The sequence below is a fragment of the Anguilla rostrata genome, chromosome 3, assembly GCF_018555375.3.
Source record: "Anguilla rostrata isolate EN2019 chromosome 3, ASM1855537v3, whole genome shotgun sequence".
Taxonomy (NCBI): Eukaryota; Metazoa; Chordata; class Actinopteri; order Anguilliformes; family Anguillidae; genus Anguilla; species Anguilla rostrata.
Genome location: NC_057935.1, coordinates 36,644,745 through 36,657,898, shown reverse-complemented (window position 1 = coordinate 36,657,898; position 13,154 = coordinate 36,644,745). Strand labels below are relative to the sequence as shown.

Here is a 13,154-nt window from a genome sequence, read left to right as displayed (position 1 = left end):
GTTAATGACCAGGCTCTTAATGTAGAATACTGAGATATAACCTACCTAAAGGCCTACCCTCCTCCTCCCCCCCCCCCCCCCCCCCCCCCCCCCCCCCCCCCCCCCCCCCCCCCTCCTAATCTGTTCCAGAACAAACAAAAAAAAATGTGTAAAACACACACTTGGCAGCTGTATGGAAGGGTGGGGCCTTGGAACTACCCAAAGCGTAATTATAGCCAGTATGCTTATTACAGCCAAAAAAGAGCAAAAAATATGCCAGGAAAAAGACAATAAGAAAGCACCAACAAAAACCGTTTAGTAAACCCTACACTGACATGGGCAAATATTCGTATGATCATATATCTAGCATATATCAAGATAACCAATGTAGATTTCAGTTCCTTATTTTAAAGGTATAAGGAAATGGTGGAAATGGTGACTTGCAAACTACATGATTACGGCAACACCACTCCCGTATTATGACTTTACACTCCCATAGCTTAACCTAAACGTAAGTACCTATTATTAATAGGCCTAGAAAAAAGTCAGACATGTAAACGCACATGCCACCTACAAAAAAATCGAGTTAAGCCCTATAAAGTTCATTTTAATTATTCAACAGCTGCCGGCTAAAAAACAGTAACGTCGGTGATGCTGGTACGAAACTGATCCTGATGTTCACCTAAACAATGTGTCCATGTACAGAAATCTAAAACGTTACCAATCACCGGTTCCATTACATAGACAGCATTTAACAATCAGTGATTCGTACCATTGATAATGAATCCCATGAGAAAGTGAGTGTTCACGATTCAACAGCAACTTTCCTGTACACCAAAATTACATTATATGTCGAACACGTGCCGAACCATAGCGTGTATCACACGCCGATTAACGTTTCCAGGAACTCAATTTCATAATTAGGTAGGTTTTAACAAAGCTTAAAACCGGTTACCCAGGACAACGAACGCTTCCTAGCCAACTAGCTATCTTACTAAACCGATTAACCTTGAAAGGCTACCAGAAGAACACAATTTTAACAAATGGACATACGACATTAACTTACAGTTTTCTTGACGCTCTTATGATAAATGCACCAGCGACAAGCTTTGCCAGAGCAATATTTGTGACAGCAACATACCAGTCGGGTAGACTAGCTAGATACAATTTTCCTGAAAGATGAACCCGGAAGCTAGAGCATTTTGATTGACATCACGAAAGGCGACTCGAATAAGAAGGCCACACATTCTATCCAATGAAAACAGGGAGGCGTTACAGTTAGCCTTTGAGGCGACTCGGTTCCACTTTTTCCCTCCCTTTTTATTTGGTACAGAGATGTAATTTGATCATAGCTATGGTTTAATACACAGATAAACTAAGCAATTAAACAAGGACTCGTACCCTATGGCATTGCACCAGCTCCTTGTTGTCTTTGAGGATTGGCTAAATCACATACCGTGTCTTTCTGTGAGAAACGAGAGTTGTCTGAGCTGCCAAACAGGGTATGTACCCAGAAGTGGCATAAACCACTGTACATTTTCAAGTGCCTAATCATACAATATGCTCTGTTTGCTATTATCCATGATACAGAAAGTTAACATTAAATGAAATGGAAGTCATATTTTCTATAAATGGAAGTCCAGAAACATCTCACCCTCTATAGTTATGGCAGGCTGTTTATGCTTTGATTCAAAGTGTTTTTGATATCAATAATTCAATTTTAACTAGCCTAGTTATAGGCTACATTGAATTCCTGATATCAAGAATTCTGTGTAAACTACTTATAATTTGAATTCTGGATATCAAAAAATCAATTTTAACTAGTGATAATTTGAATTCTGGATATCAACAATTCAATTTTAACTAGTTAAACTAGTTCTAATGAGCTTAATTCTCATGAGTCAGTGAAGAAGGAGTAACATTTGCATTGTGACTTTCTTAAAGGCCTAAGCACCAAAAGCGAAAAACACTGAAAAATCAAATTCTCACGAAAAATAATGCCAATTATTTTATAATAACCTCGAGAGAGTGGAATAATGTTCAAGAGATTGTGGCGCTGCATCATAACTATACCCTACATGGCAAAAGTATGTGGACACCTGACATCCAACATCTCATTCAAAATTATGAGCATTAATATGAAGTTGGTCCATCCTTTGCTGCTATAACAACCTCCACTCTTCTGGGAAGGCTTTATACTAGATGTTGGAGCATTGCTGCAGGGTATTTGCTTCCATTCAACCAGAGGAGCATTAGTGAGGTCAGATACTGATTGGGTGATTAGACCTGGCTCGCAGTTGGCTTTCTAAGTTTGCTATGTACCCTGCTAGGAAGCATCCATGTCCACACCCACGGGCTATCCAATTGTTTCCCAGGGAAAACTGGTCTTGCTCCTACTATCCAGTCTCTTCATTGCAGATGTGTACTAATTAGCCTACCAGCTGGTAACCTAATCTGATTAGCCAGCAACTAGCACAGATTGTTAATTTTGTCATTAAACTATATCAATTAACAACTGAGAAAGAGTCGAATGAGTCTGAATTTCACAGAATCAGTAACGTCCTTGCTTGGATCATCCAGACCCTGAGTTGTCAAGTCTGCATTATTGTCTTCTCTCAATAACCTTGGAACCTAACCCTAACCTTGGGTTATTGAGAGAAGACAACCTTCTCTCAAGAAGACAATATCCCAAAAATTGCGATCCATGGAACGTCAAGTGTTTTGCCCATATAACTGAAATATAATTATTTAAGTGTTAGTTTTGGCGTGGCAGATAATCTTACTGTGGTGGACATTTACAGTAAAATGCATACTGCATCTAGGCAATGGGAAACACTGACCATTGGATGTTGGTCATTTGGATTCTGGTCTATATATGATGTAATTAACATTTTATTTACATATCTATTCCTGATATCAATAATTCAGTTTTAACTAGTTAAAATATGAATTCTTGATATGAGAAATAGAATTTTAACTAGTGCTGGCAAACTTACATTACATTACATTACAGGCATTCGGCAGAAGCTCTTATCCAGAGCGACGTACAACAAAGTGTATAACCATAACCAGGAGCAAGTGTGTTATGTTGAAAACCCTAGAGGGAAGTACAGTTCCAAGTGCAGGGAGCGACTGCGTAACTTGGACCCTGTAGATTAATCTGATCAACACAAACAAAAGCAGCAACAAAGCAGTCTATGCAAATAATACAAGCAATAATGAAGTAGGCACAAGTGCAATAACTAAAATAAACTAAGATAAACAGCTTACATAGCTACAAACCTAACCTTACATAGTCAATTAGAGACTACAGGGATGTAGGGAGGGATGGGGAGAGGTGCAGCCTGAAGAGGTGAGTCTTCAGTCGCCGCTTGAAGGTGATCAGGGTCTCAGCTGTTCTGACCTCCACGGGAAGATCATTCCACCATCGTGGAGCCAGAACAGACAGGAGACGTGACCGGGAAGCGCAAGTGCGAAGAGGGGGAGGTGCCAGGCGTCCTGAGGTAGCGGAACGGAGGGGTCTGGCTGGTATGTAGGGTTTGCAGAACTTATGGAGGTATGCTGGGGCTGACCCCTTGACTGCCTGGTATGCTAGGACCAAACTATCCGAAATGTCCTCCTGCCTCTCACCCAATGCATGCTGGGATAGGCTCTAGCACCTGCAACCCTGGCCAGGAATAAGTGGGTATAAAAAATGGATGGATGGATGGATGGAATTTTCTCACCTACTTTGAGGGAAAGGTGGCTAGTATCCGGAACTCCTTCACTCATTTAGTCATAACCCCTATTCCCCAGCACAAAGCCACTGCTACACTGACCTCCTTCAATATGCTGGAAGACTTGGATGTACTCCAAATCATGACCAGTCATCGTGCAACCACCTGTCCGCTAGACCCAATCCCATCTATAGTCCTCCAGTCTATATCCAGTGAGCTCCTTTCTTACCTGTCCTCCATCATTAATACCTCTCTTGCCTGTGGCCATGTTCCATCCAGAGACTGTAAAAAATATGGACAAAGCTACTGTGACGTCACCCATTGACTCTCCGTGGGTCTCTAAAACACGTTTCGATGCTCAATGGCAGACGCGGCCATGTTGTCGATTTGGAGCCAAAACCATAGAGTTAAGCGGTTCTGTGATTTTTACAATGTGATTGACAGTCCGGTGCGGAAAAGCCCATCAACCTGAACGAACGATTGCAGAACGAACTTGAGGCTAGCTGATTGTCTGTCGTTATGTTTTAAAATATATTATAAAATGTTTACGGAGTTTAATTTCCATCCGTGACTGTACTATGTCATGTAATCACGTTATATGTATGACATTAATAATACAATTATGTTCAGTTATCTTCAATTTATGTTTCTCAGCAAAACGAATATGCTTAGCTAGCATATCAGCTTGCCAGTGAGCTAGGTAGGCTATCCGTGGTTAGCTCACGCATTAGCAATATGAACCACAGGGGAAGAACATCGACTACACTGATGGTCAATCAATCAGAGATGTGTAGGCTACTGGTGATTTATAGGCTCATTTTCATATAACTGTCTGGTAGACCTGCTGTTAACCGAGCAAGTTATCGTCGTAGGTTTTCGCCACAGTCAGTTAATGAGCTAGTAACTGCTACTACTCCATCGCCGTTTGTGGTGTTCACTTGCTGGGTGACGCTAGCTGACCGTTCGCAAGTCACTTTTTACCGAATAAAAATTAACACTGTCAGCGGTGATTAACAAATTTACCAAGTATTTTAATAACTGATCTGCAGGCGTGTAAATATGACAACGCACTTTGTACAGCAAGTTTTCCACCTGGTGCATGAAGACAAAAATAATGTACATTGAATTTCTAATTATTATTAGACTTTTTTTTTTTTTCTTGTAGATCATCAAAACCAATGGAGAAAAGCCAGTATACGCAAGGAGCCCCCAGGACCGATTCTGAGAACCACTGTCTTAAATGCTCTTGTCGGTCTCTTAAATGCTAAAAACATGTTCCTTTCAAAATGCCAGTCTTACAACGATGGTTAATTTCGTTAAATTCTGTGTGTGTGATGTAATCGTGTGTTGTATGTTATCCAGCAAATAAACCTTAAGACTCTTAATTCGCTTTGTGAAACTGAAAATTTTGCAGTGTTTATCCCAAAATCGGGATTATAGTAGCTTTGTCACATGCGTGAACCATGGCCCAGGTAGACATTTACGGAATGTACACGACTGACACGTTTGACAGATTGAATATTTGCCAGTTTGGGTTAGCTAGCTAGTCAAATGGCTTGGTAGTTGCGAACTGTTTTAGCAAGGCTACTGGACTACCAAATATAGCAAGGTGATTACGCTTTCTGCCAACTAATTATTTAGTTAAGTAGGCTAAAGAAAATAGTAAAAATGACTCGGCTACCGAGAAACTTAAGAGGATGATTATTTTATGGTCGTCTAGTGCAGCTGTAAATAGCACACGCCATAATGAAATCACTACGAAATAGGATGCCTGCATTTTCTGACTTCGAACAGGTGGACCGTGGTCGGAGCCGCAATGTCAAGGCCAAGAGCAGGCCAAGAGGCACCACCTCCCACCCCAGTGACCATAGACTGTAGCCCGTTCTGTAGCTTAGTCCTCTGCAGTAATCAGGAAGTGACGCAAACTGTACCTCATTGGTCCACAACAAATATTATAACAGTGCCCAAATGACACAATAAATCATGAAATCGACCCAAGGACAGTCATAAGACGAATAAAATACACATATTGTGACTATTTGTTCTCATGAGAAAAAATTATTGACTTTATATTTTGACCGCATTTGTACCGTTACATGGAAACCGGATATGAAAACACCTATACTGGAGCCAACCGTAGTGGCGCTAGTGAGCAACCAGGAACAACTAGACCAGGAAATGAGCTTCAAAAACGAAGTCTTGTTTTGGCCGCTTGGTTCCATCTGACATTAAGACGGCTCGTAATACCCCAGTCCTGAAGAAATCTACCTTAGACCCCTCTGATGTCAAGAACTATCAGCCTGTATTGCTTCTACCTTTTCTGTCCAAAACCCTTGAACAAGCAGTGCTTAATAAACAAAAATCAGATAATTACACTGTAATTTACATTGATTTAATTTAATGATTTACACTGTACAATAAACTGCATTCACTTTATCTTGCCATTCTTCTTTGACCCTTACCACTGCACACCTAGCAGTTTTAAGGTCCTAATATACACATAGGACTCAGGATATCTGCACCTCGTAGTCACTTACTTATACTCTAGTGCTGTAGCAAGATACACAATTGTATTTATGCAGGCTACACATGCCAGAGGCACGTCCGCATCTGCCAAGATGGATAGTGATCCATATAGAGCCACACTACCAGTGGATCAGTTGCTGTCTCCTTCTTTGTAAAACTGTTAGCACGGATTAAAGATTCAAACATTATTTTTGAGTCAGATAAGCAAGATATCAGTAAATTAATGGCGTTGCACTAGCACCAGGTAGTCTAAAGGCATAGACTAAAGGCGTTCCTACGCCAATCAGATTCTTCTGCTGTTTGGTGCATCTAACCACACCAATTCATTTCAATGGAGCTTTTCATTTTTGATATTAAAAATTGAACTTAAACTAGAAAAAATATAAATTCTTGATATCAAGAATTGTATTTTAACAAGAATTGTATTTTAACTAGTTCAAACTGACATTTTATATATCCAGATGATGAACATCCAATGTCAGTATTTCCTATAGCCTAGCTACAGTATGCATTTTACTGTGGTGGCCCACCATTGTAAGATTATCTGTCACACCAAAATAGTTATATTTCAGCCATAATAACAAACAGTTAAATGATTTGGCCTGAGCTAAAAAATGAGCAGGCATGGAATGTATACATGCAAGAAAACAATATTGCAGTGACTCAGGGTCTGGATGATTCAGGCAATGACTTTGCGGGTTTGTTTAAAGGCATAATATACAGGATTCTTACCTTGAAAATAACCATGCCAAGGCATATCTATGATGCACTGAGAATCGCTGCCTTTATGTACTTCTGCCCGATTCATGCACCTTTACCTGTATTTGTTATTCTAAAATCTATTTGGGACATTTCTGGGCGTGGGACGGGGTGGATGTGGCTACAGAGGAGCAGAGGGTTGGTTGCTAGTTAGCTAGCCGCTGTAATGGCTCAGATACAGCGAAGCAAAAATACAAGCCAAAAAAAGGCTCTTTGAAGAACTAGAGCTAACCGTGGAATTGCTTTTCCTCTGTAGCATTAGCTGAAATTCGCCAAGGGGATGAAAAGTAATGTGGAGTTGGACTGTTTTCTGTAGAACCTGTAAGTAACGTTACTTGTAGCTGTCCAGCTAGGGTTGCCATACGTCAAAGTGCTTTTTAATGAATGCCCCTCATTCATCCATTCATGCACACTCACACACTAATGGCAAAAGGAAACCATGCAAGGTACAAAGGTAGCTGTACAAGGCTTAATGTCCAGTCCGAGTAAGTGGGGTGGATGCAATGAACAGTTCAGTGGGTGAGTGGGCAACATTGCAGCTGGAGTAGGAGACTTCTTTGTAAACAGGTCCACTTCAAAGCTCAAAAATCCTGCACAGTATGCCTTTAATGACAAAACTAATTATCAATGTAAGTAGTTGGCTAGTTTAGGTAGCTAACTTACCAGCTTGTAATTAGTACACATTTGTAATAAGAATGAATAATAGGAGCAGTTTTCAGTGGAAAACAAATAATTTAATCATGAATGGGTGTGGACATGAATGCTCCTTGCAGAGAACATAGTTCAGAGGGCCAGGATACAAGTGATGGAAGAGTCTCGTCATGTTTGACAAACTGAACGCCACACACATCACATTTCCTAAGGCTATTATTCATAATTTTATAGACAGAAAGGCCTAGCTAATTGTGAGCATTCTGTCAGTAAATAACTCTTTCTTTCTGGTGACAAAACATAACATTCCCAATTAGGCCTAAGTATCTTATCTTTAATCCAGAATTAGTTTTGGTGCTTCTTGAATTTTACAATAAATCTCTGTAACACTAGAACCGTCAGTATCTTGAATTCTTGACAACTACAGGTAGTTCTTTTAACTACTTCAAATGTAATGTTTAATCTGAAGAAAAACATGTTTTCAGCAAACAAAAATGCTCTGTTCAGACCTGGGTCAAATACAAATATGTATTTGTATTTGTATTTGAAAATGTAGTTAATACATATTTGAAGTATTTTCAAATACATTTACAAATGAAATACTTTGTATTTGATTTATTTAAATTATTTCATGGAAAACCAAATACTTTCCAAAATATTATGTAAAAATTACATTCCTTTAAATAAATACTTTAATGGGAAACCAAATACTTTAGCATTTAGAGCCTTTTAAAAATACATTAAAATACAAATACAATTTTGAAATATTTCTGTGATAGACAACAGAAATGAGTGAGCCAGCAACAATGTAGGCTTCAAACTGCAGGGGGTATCCCAGAGTTTGTTGTGAGTGGCCCTTGATGTGATGTCAGCGAGTTATAATACTGAGGGCACTCCAGGGGAACTACTAGGGGCTAGGGGTTGAATTTGGATTATGGGCAAGGGTAGCCTATGTTGGCAATTTTAAATAACCCATGCGCTGCCTCTAACAGACAGTAGCCTAAATGTCCGTAAATGTCTTTGCATGGAGGGGATGGCAAACTCAGACTTTGAGATGGAGTATTCATAAATTGTCTTGGACAATCCATTTGTGAAATATATGCGCATTTGTGACACCTGGGCACATTCAAAAATAGCTGTGCGTAATACCACACGTTGCTTATGGTATTAAATATGTATTTAACTACATTTTCAAATACAAATACGTATTTGTATTTGACCCAGGTCTGAGGGCTATACATCCATCCATTATCTATACCCACTTATCCTTGGCATGGTTGCGGGTGGTGCTGGAGCCTATCCCAGCATGCATTGGGTGAGAGGCAGGAATACACCCTGGACAGCCCGCCAATCTATCGCAGGGCACACACACCATTCACTCACCATTCACTCACACACTCATACCTAGGGGAAATTTAGAGTCTCCAATTAGCCTACCTGCGTGTCTTTGTGCTGTGGGAGGAAACTGGAGTACCCGGACAAAACCCATGCGGACAAAGGGGGAACATACAAACTCTACACAGAAAGGGCCAGATCAGAACTCGAACCCAGGACCTTCTTGCTGTGAGGCAACAGTGCTACCCACTGTAGTTATCAGTATAAGCGCAATGATGAATGTGAACCATTTTGGTTGAAAGAAAATGAATGTACCTGGTGAGAAGAAGTCATTATCTTACACTCGTTTCTATATGACCGGTAATGTCACCTACAGGACCGTATTGCAATGCAGATTTTGGTGCACAATTTTGGAGGCGTCTGTACTAGCATTGTACACACGGACTAGCTAATGTTAAACTCGGTGAAAACGCCAAAAGTAGAACTGTCTAAAGTTTGGGTATATTTTATTTGGATTTCAGAAATATAAATGAGTTTCCATGTTAAATATTAAAATAATAACCAATGATGTAACTAGTGTAAGTTCTATGAGGTAGAAGGCTTAAGCATGTATTCAAATAATAATCAGGCCGATGATGAGGTTTAATAAAAAAGAACTTCTAAACATCTACATTAAAATCCTAAAAGGCTACATAAGAGAGGAAATGAAAGGGGACTTGTGTTGTGTGTCTAGTCATGTGTTCACCAGCACATGTGGTGCAGGTGACAAAAGCTCCTCTGTCCTGTAGCGAAATATGAATCAGATTTTAGTATGTGGTGCTAGCTAAATATGGCCTGGATAGTAGGGGAATGGTGTGTACAAAGAGCTACTGAAATTAACTAGCTATGTCTCGCTAATGTTTGTGCACCTTCACATTCTAAATATACCAGGCCACATATCAATCAATCAATCAATCAATCACATATCAAATGAGTATAGGTTAGAGCAGGAGATTGCATGGACAGATCTTGGTTAAAAGGAAGGCGGGCTATAACGTAATGTAAGTAATACAGTATATATGTTAACTGCGCAGGCTATACACTCTCCATGTGTTCCTTTACAGGCAGGTCTTAGCTTTCTTTAGGCCTGTGCCTTGAGGCCATTCTTTCTGTAGCTCTCTTTTGTTGAGCAGCAAAGAGAAGAATGGCAATGAGGATGTACGGGAAGGCACATTCTACAGGTGTCTACAGGAAGTCCGCATTCCATGTGATCAGTCTGTCCATGATCATGTGATTATGATGTCAGTCTGAGCTTTTGATCCCAAGGCCTTCCATCGTGTTACCAGCTGATCAGAGTTTACTGCGCAAGGAGCTGAGCATGAAGTCTGTGGAGGTCTGCTTTTTTATTAACAATAACTTGTGTCTTTGAAAGACAAAAGGACCAATACCTCCCCACCTCACTTAGCAAGGTCCTCTCCCTACCTCTGCTCTCAGCCCTGGGTCCATTCACTGACTGAAAGCAGCACTATTATCAGTCAAACCCCCTTATTGAGGAAATAGACATTCAAAAGCTATTCAATCTGCAGAACCCCATAAAAGAACGAGGGTCTGACGGAATTTCACCTGGCACTTTGAAACACTGCACTTTCACTACCATTTTCAACAACTCTATAGCCCTGCACAAGGTACTGGCACATTTCAAGACCTCTGCAATTGTTCCCATCCCAAAGGAAGTCATGAAATGTTTTGAATGACTGGTCCTGTCCACCTCATGACCACTACCTCCTCCCTTCTGAACCCACTACAATTTGCATATAAGGCAAGAAGATCAGTGGATGACACGGTCAACCAGAGTCTACACCTTGTCCTCAACAACCTGGACCTGGGTTCGTATGTTAGGGTTCTGTTTGTAGATTTCAGTTCTGCATCTAATACAGTCAGACTGAAGCCGCTGGGCAGAAAGCTGACTCCACTGGATGTACACCCCTCCATCTGTCAGCAGATGAATGACTTCCTGAGGGATAGGAGGCAATATGTGAAGCTGGGTCACTACCTGCCGAACACCCTTTCCACCAACACAGGCATTCCACAAGGGTGTGTGTTCTCACCAATTCTTTTTTTCCCTGCACACCAACAACAGCACCACCAGTGACCCCTCTGTCAAAATGATAATGTTAGCAGATGAAACAACTGCATAGGCCTCATCAAGAACAATGATGAGTCTGCCTATAGGAGTGAGGTGGCCTGCCTGGCAACATAGTGCACAGCAAACAATCTTGAGCTCAATGCTCAAAAAACAGTTGAGATGCAGCTTGACTTCTGCAAAAAACCATCCCCGTACAACCCCCTGGTAATCAATGACATAGCTGTGAAGGTGGTGGAATCTACTAAATTCCTGGGTACCACGATCTCCAGCACCCTCAAGTGGGAAAGAAATATCATCAAAAAGCCCAGCAGAGGATGTTCTTCCTGTGTGAACTGAAAAGGCTCAACACCTTGCAACCCGTCCTGACTCAATTCTACAGGTCATTCACATACAGCATCCTCAGCTCATCGATAACCGTGCGGTTCAGTTCAGTTAGTGCCCGCGACAAGAACAATATCCAGCGCATCGTCCGAATGGCAGAAAAGTTGGTCAGCAGCTGTCCTCCATCAAGGAACTGCGCAACACTAGGGCCAAGAGGAGGGTTGGGGAAATCACCAATGACCCCGTCACAACCAGCCAACCATCTTTTTCAGAACCTTTCTTCTGGGAAGTGCCACTGTGCTATCAAGACTCACACCACATGTCACTTAAACAGTTCCTTCCCCAAAGCAGTTGCACTACAAAACCAGGCAGTCCATGTCAATGACCCCCTGTCCCAATGGACACAATGTGCTCATTCTGTGCAATATGACCCCCCACCCAATGGACATTGTGAACTACCCTTCCTACATGCAACGAATGGCTACTGTGCAATGGACATACACTTAGTCATAGGCAATGCTTAATGTTTTATGTTGTGTGCTGACCTTGTACATGTACTTGTCCAATGCTAACCTGTCAAAGCAATATCCTGTGTACTGAGTACATTTTGTGAATAGAGATTCTGATTCTCAAAAGGCCGTGTAGCGGGTCTTTTCATCTGCAATTACATAATTGTCTGAGGTAACATTGTCTGTAGGGAATCTCTTGTGCATATTTTATTGGAGATCATGTCTTCATTCCCTTGTGTTGCAGCCTAAATTATGAAACAGGGTTCAATTAAAAACCAACAAGCTATTTGTAAAGTAGTGAAACCCTCCACTAATTCCATGTTATGCCGTGGTCAAAGCTAGTAAACAATCTTCAGAAAGTTAGTGCTTTATTTTTCACGATGCACTGTCCACTTTACAGATCTTTGCATTGTGAATGTTATAAGAATTCAAAATATACTGAGGAGCATTATCCCAATACAATCTGAAAATGAGCTGGGTAAGGATGCAACACATTTGACAGCTCCAGTATGCATAAACAGTACTTTTCCAACAGAGGAATTCTCAGTGCAAGAAGCCAAAACTTGGCTTTGAAGCACATTTTCCCCGAGTAGTCCATCATTTCCTTCTTAGGAAATAACTGCTCAGATCTGATTGCACTTGATTAGCACCCTCCCCTCTAATGGTTGGCAATTAAAATATGCATATAAATAAGGTTCATAGTAATTCAACTGTGCAATGTCAATTAAATTGCTTAATTATATCATAAACTCTTAATTGTAATTGGTAAATGAATAACAGTAGATTAAACATATTACACATAAATACCTTAATAAATCACACATTCAGAATGAATCAATTAATACTGGTTCATCACTGAGAAAGCCAGTGTAAAACATTATGAAAACAATTCTTTTACAATGCATGTTGACGCACTGATATGAAAACCTCTAAATTACATCACATGGAAAGATAAGTGAGTATTACTTGATTGATGACTAATGGCTTACTTTAAGCATACCATGTTTAGCTTTTTATGCACAATGAAGCACAGTAATGCCATATAGATGTATGACCTCAGAGATTTTGGTCCATATTATCATGATAGCATCAAGCAGTTGCTGCAGATTTGTCGGCTGCACATACATGATGCGAATCTCCCATTCCACCACATCCCAAAGGCGCTCTATTGGATTGAGATCTGGTGACTGTGGAGGGCATTTGAGTACAGTGAACTCACTGTCATGTTCAAGA

At 40.6% G+C, this 13,154-nt stretch overlaps 1 protein-coding gene across 1 annotated transcript in view; it reads right to left on the bottom strand.

Annotated features, from left to right (window-relative positions):
* Positions 1 to 1,196, bottom strand: part of gpd2 (glycerol-3-phosphate dehydrogenase 2 (mitochondrial)) — a 42,268-nt gene extending 41,072 nt beyond the window's left edge. Inside the window, exon 1 of the mRNA XM_064327356.1 lies at positions 1,046 to 1,196. The gene's annotated coding sequence lies outside the window, so the exon portion shown is untranslated. The remainder of the gene's footprint in view (positions 1 to 1,045) is intronic.
* Between the last annotated feature and the right edge of the window lie 11,958 nt (positions 1,197 to 13,154).